Genomic DNA, 6,826 nt, shown 5'->3' with positions numbered 1-6,826 from the left:
CATGTCTTCATCATCTGATAGTGAAAATCCATCAGGTTCTTCAATGTAAACTTCTTCCTCAAGATCACCATTCAAAAAAGTAGACTTGACATCTATCTGATATACCTTGAAGTCTTTATAAGCAGCACAAGCGAGCAATAGTCTAACAGCTTCAAGTTTGGAAACCGGAGAAAAACTCCTCATAATCAATCCCTTCTTGTTATGAATACCGTTTGCGAAACAATCTAGCTTTATTTTTGACAACTTCACTGACTTCATTTAATTTTTTTTTGAATACCCATTTAGTGTCAATAACATTCTTATCCTTAGGTCTAGGCATAAGTTCCCAAGTATTATTCTTTTCAATCTGATCCAGTTCTTCTTCCATAACTCTCATCTAGCTTTCATCTTTATGGGCTTCAACAACATCTTTAGGTTCAACTTTGGAAATCAAACATACTTCTTCAGGAACTAACCTTCTTCTAGTCATCACACCTTTACTCTTATCACCAATAATTTGATTTTTAGAATGATTCAATCTTACGTACCTCGAAGTCTTCTGTCTGTCCTGATTTTCAGGATCGTGCACATCTTCACCAACAGTAGTAACATCTGGATTAATAGTCTCTACTAGATCATTCTGCTTAGGTTCTTCAGGTCTAACAAGAGTCAAAACAACATGTTGACCATCATCATAACCGCATGATTTGATCTCCTTCCCAAGGTTCTCATCCACCTTCACATTTTCACTTTCTACTATCTTTCTCAGTCTCTTAATGTAGCATCGGTAGGCTTTTCTCTTTGTTGAATATCCCAAGAAAATAACTTCATCACTTCTAGCATCAAACTTACCTATATCCTCATCTCTTTTGATATAACATTTGCTACCAAATACTCTGAAATATCTCATAGTAGGAACATGACCAAACCAAAGCTCATAAGGGTCTTACCAGTAGCACTTTTGATGTGAACCCTATTGAATGCATAAACAACAATGCTAATGGCTTCTCTCCAGTAAATCTTCAGAACATTTCCTTCAATCAACATATTCCTTGCAGCATCCAAAATAATTATGTTCTTCTTCTCAACAACTCCATTATGCTAAGGGGTTCTAGGAGCAGATAATTTGTCTTCTAATTCCATGCATCTCACATAATGAGTTGAAATCACTGAAATATAATTCTCCACCTCTGTCAGATCTCAGACACTTCACCTTTAATCCAAATTCAGTCTCAACCTTATCTTTGAATATCTTGAATTTATCAAATGCTTCTGATTTCTCCTTAAAAAAGACAACCCACATCATCCTAGAATAATCATCAATTAGCAACATAAAATATCTATCACCCTGCACACTTCTAACATTTGTAGGTCCACATAGGTTAGTATGCACAAAATCTAGTAGTCCATCAGATGTATACAGTTTGCTCTTGAAAGAAATTATTGTTTGCTTACCCAACTAACATTCCTTACATATCAGATTAGTAGGCTTAACAATCTTAGGTAGATCTCTAAAAGCATGTGTAGAATGGATCTTAATCATTGAATCAAATTTATATGACACATTCTCCTATGCCACAACCAACTCTCATCTATCTGAGCAATCAAACAACTTTTCTCACCAACATTCAAATGAAAAATGTTACCTTCATTCTTAGTGCTAGATGCAATCTCTATGCCAGATGCATTTAAGATCTTGCATTTACCATCCTTGAATTGTAGATCATAACCTCTATCAACCATCTGACCAACACTCAAAATATTATGCTTCAAACCTTCAACATACAAGACATCATTAGTGTTATGCTTACCATCAAAAGAAATATAACCTCTCCCATGGATTACACATGCTTTGTCATCTCCAAAACTGACTATTCCCCCATCATATCTTTCCATGCTTACAAATTTGCTTTTATCACCGGTCATATGATGTGAACACCCACTGTCAATCACTCATTCTTCTTTCTCTTCAACTTTAGCAGGTAAAGATTTCTCCTCAATAATATAGCTAGTGGAATCATTTGGTACAGGTCCATCTTCCTTAATGACAAGGAATACGATTTCATCTCCTTCAGATTCATCATTTGTAATACCTTCATCAACAACATAATAACAGTTCTTCTTATTTCTAAACTTCTGGTTAGACTTGTAAGGCTTATCATACTTCTCATGTTTGTCATATCTATCATTCCTATCATGCTTACCTTGTTTGTCATACTTAGCCATTCTCTTCGGGCATCTAGAAGCAAAATGTCCTATCTTGTTATAACAAAATATTTCAAAGGCAAATTTCCATCATACTTATCGACACCTTTAGGAAATCTCCAAGCAATCAGTGCTTCAAGTTCATCCAGATCCCTTTCTTACTCTTCCATCTCTCTTCTCTCTCTTTCAAATCTGTATATTCTGCACTCATTGGGATAATATTTATGCTTACCGGATACAGAGGCAGATGCTCTAAATGTTGTCTTAGACTTTCCATGTGATTCTCCAAATTCAATCAGCTCAAATGCAGCAAGATTTCCAACCAACACATCTCTTGTCATTGTAGTCACACTGTGGATCTCATCAATAGCAACAACCTTATGCTTATAGGCAGGAGGCAAAGATATCAACACCTTAGCAACAATTTCATCTTCCTCAATGGTTACACTGGCACATCTGATACCTAGGACAAGATTATTCACCTTAGCCATAAAAGAGTGTATGTTCTCATCATCTCCCATCCTCAATGTCTCATATTTCCCTTTCAAGCTCTACAACTTAGCAACCTTCACTTGTTTATCGCCTTCATACAACACCTCAAGATTTACCTAGATCTCATGTACGGTTTGAAGACCCATAATTTTTGTCATCTTAGAATCAGTTAGGGCACTAAGCATTGCTTCCTTTGCTATGATATTATGTTTTTCTTACTTAACCTCATTAGGAGTAGATGATCCATTTTGAGGAACGACATGACCATTCTTTGTGATCTTCCAATAATCTTCACCAAGACATTTCAAGTGCACCTCCATTAGGTTCTTTCATATAGCATAATTACTTCCATCAATTCTCAGATTGTCCTTCTTAAAGATTACACCTTGAGCTACCATCCCAAATCTCCTCGAGTGGTTAAGCTTCTACCGGAGGATCTGGATTCGATACCAATTTTTAGTAGTAGGCAAGAAGGGAGACTGAGAAGGGAGGGGTGAATCAATCTTCACCGGAGCAACAAACTTAACCACAAAACACAAGTCTGATAAACTACAACAGTAAGACATATAAGTAAATTAACAACACAACACCAAGCTTTTGACGTGGAAAATTTGGCTAAGGTAAAAACCATGGTGGGAACCTACCCACATTAAGATGATACTCTATAGTAGTATGTGAAAATATTACAATGGGAAATGCACATGGATTCAGGTACACTACCTAGAGCTCACTGCTCAAAAGATATTTTCCTGGAAGGCTACAACCCTCAGGGAAATTTCAATGACTTACAATAAGATTTAGACTACAATATGGAAGAAATGAACTAAAAGAATAACATCTCCAAATTCCTGATTACAATTTTGATTAAACACAAATGTCTACCCTGCAACACCAATCTCACCTCAAAATCAACACCGAAAAATAAATCAATTGTTCTCACATAAACCTCTCTCTGATAATGCAGACATAACATCGACACCCAAACTACATGACTATATCACATGTATATACAATTCATCAACCTTGATAACAAGGTCGGCTAAACCCTCAACCCTTAATTACAAAATTACATCACATGATACAAAGATAGACCACCAAACCAATATAATGATTTACATAGTATAACATGGTCCTAATTCAAATTCCCAAATGATCTAATTTGTCGGAAATCACGCCAAGATCAACCGCAACACGCCACACCACCAGAAATACTGCATAACACCCAAATCATCACTAACTGATGAAATCCACCAAAGACTCGCACAACGATCAATGTGGATCACCAAATTAAATAGGACACAACTAGGAAACAACAAAAAGCACATTAGAATCATCTGGAACAACCTCACCAACACCACTTTTTAAATCTTCATCTGACAACGTCTAGAAGCTCAATAACACAACCAATCAACAACTGTCACAAAGAAAGATAACGTGCAGAGCACCAAATCACAAACCATCTGAAATGAAGATACACAAGATCAACCAAAACAATATCCCAAAATTTCAGCACCAGATTTGATCACACTGGAATATACCGGAGGAAATATCAACCTCTACAAAATAGTGATCAACAAAAACAATACTGCAAAACCGGATCAAAAAATATTTCAATCACACCGGAATAAATAAAAGGAATATGATGACATCAATGACAACAAATAATCCTAGCATAAACAAATACCAACAATATCCAACATGAAACATCACACAGTTACATGTTTATAGAGATTCTTAGCTGGTCATCAATCAAGTCAATGACGATTACCAAACAAAAGATGACAAACTAATGCCTTACAAAAATATGTTGGATGATTTCAAAAAGTACTTTATGGAAATCAATTTTGAATTAATTCCAAGAAATGACAATAAAGAAGCAGATGCCATGGCTACAATTGCCTCTTTTCTCCAAACATAGGAAAACCAAGATCTTAACAAATTCCTAGTGGAAGAACTGTTTTATCCTGCCTATGATTGTCTTGATACCCTAATCATCTGCCACCTAGTTGGACTCGATTCTTCCCGCTATGGCCAAATCTATACCTGCCTGAAAGATGGTACCCTTCCTCTTGGCCTATCAAGAAACCAAAAATGAAATTTCATTCAAAAATCTCCTTGTTACACTATTGTCGTGGATACGCTCTATATATGAGGTTTAGATGGTACTCTCCTCATATGCCTCGAGCAAGAAGAATTTGAGAAGGCCTTAAATGAAATTCATAATGTTATCTGTGGTATTCATTTAAGTGGTCTTACTCTCACAAATAAACTCATATAATTGGGCTATTATTGGCTAACTATGAAGAGAGATTCTTTTCAGTTCGCCAAAAAGTGTAAGCATTGTCAAATTCATGGTAATGTCATACATGCACCATCTTAGGAGCTCCATGATTTAGCAACCTCCCGACCTTTTTTTTAATGGTGTCTTGATCTAATAGGAAAGATTCATCTACCTTCATCTAATGATCACAAATTTATTCTCACAGCTACAAAATACTTCACGAAATGGATTGAAGCAATACTTCTCACAAATGTCACAGGGAAATAGATTGCTACTTTTGTTTTGAATTATATCATATGTCATTATGGCATTACCATGACTATCATCACTGATAATGGGTGAATTTTTAAGAATCAATATGTACATGAGCTCTGTTAAAATTTCCAAATTCAGCATAGATTCTCTATACCATACTATCCCCAAGAGAATTATCAAGTTGAAGCATCGAATAAAACAATTTTGAAAATATTGAAGAAGATAGTTAATGATGCTGGAAAAGAATTGGAATGTTCAGATGAACCCTACTCTATGGGTGTATCATACTAGTATCCACACACCCACAGGTGCCACCCCATATTCTCTTGTTCACAGTGTTGGATATTGTTGCTGCTAAGATATGTTGTTGTCATTGATGTCAACATATTCTTATGATTTATTGCTCTAGTTCTTGCAGATTGGTTTATTAGGATTGTAGTTTTGTGTATAGAGTATTTATAGTATCGTTATATTCTTTTGTATTGGTTTTGGTGATCTGGGAAGCTTAATTGATCACATCATACGATCCGATTTGCAGTTTATTTTTCTGATCAGTGCTTTGCAGAGTTCAGTATTTCCTCCGCTATATTCCGGTGTGATCAAATCTTGAGCTGTATCTTTGGGAGACTATTTGGGATGGTCTTGTGTATCTTCACTTTAGATTGTTCATGATTTGGTGCTCTACAAGTTATCTTTCTTCGTGATAGTTGCTGATGTTTGAGTGTTGTTGAGCTTCAAACTTTGATAGATAAAGATTTGGTAAGTGGTGTTGATGCAGTTGTTGCTTATGATTCCAACATGATTGTTGGTGTTTCCTAATTGTGTCCTATTTGTCTTGATGATCCACATTGATCATTGTGCAAGTTGTTGGTGATTTTTTTAAACCGGTGATATTCTTCATGTTATGTAGTTTTCTTGGTGGTGTAGCGTGTTGTAGTTGACATTGGCACAATTTTCGGTGGTGTTGCATGTTTGGAGATTTGAATTAGGTCCATGTTATGTCATGTATATCATTACATTGGTCTGATGGTCGATCTTTGTATCATGTATGTAATTTTATAATTATGAGTTGAGGGTTTAACCTACCTTGTTGTCAAGGTTGATGAATTGTATAAATAGGTAATTTAGTCATGTAATTTAGGTGTCAAGGTTGTGTTTACATTATCAAAGAGAGGTGTATGAGTGAACAAAGGATTCATCTTGCAGTGTGGTGTTTTGAGAAGAGATTGGTGTTGCCAAGAAGACAATTGTGCTTAACCAGAATTATCATCAAGCATGTGGAGATGCTATTATTACAGTTTTCGTTCCTTCCTGATTGTAGTCTGAATCTTATTGTAAGTAAGTGAGACTTCCTTGAGGGTTTTAGCCTTTTGGGTCATTATCTTTTGAGCAGTGAGCTCTAGGCAGTGTGCCTGAATGCATGTGTATTCCCCATTGTAATATTTACACATACTACTATATAGTATCATCTTATTGTGGGTAGGTTCCCACTGTGGTGTTTCCCTTAACCTAGTTTTCCACGTCAAAATATTGGTTTTGTGTTGTGCTATCAATTTGCTTATCTTTGTTATTGTTACAGTTTATCAGATCTATATTTGTGATTAAGTTTGTTGA

This window comes from Cryptomeria japonica, chromosome 3 (assembly GCF_030272615.1).
Source record: "Cryptomeria japonica chromosome 3, Sugi_1.0, whole genome shotgun sequence".
Lineage (NCBI taxonomy): Eukaryota > Viridiplantae > Streptophyta > Pinopsida > Cupressales > Cupressaceae > Cryptomeria > Cryptomeria japonica.
Note: the sequence above shows the minus strand (reverse complement) of the source record.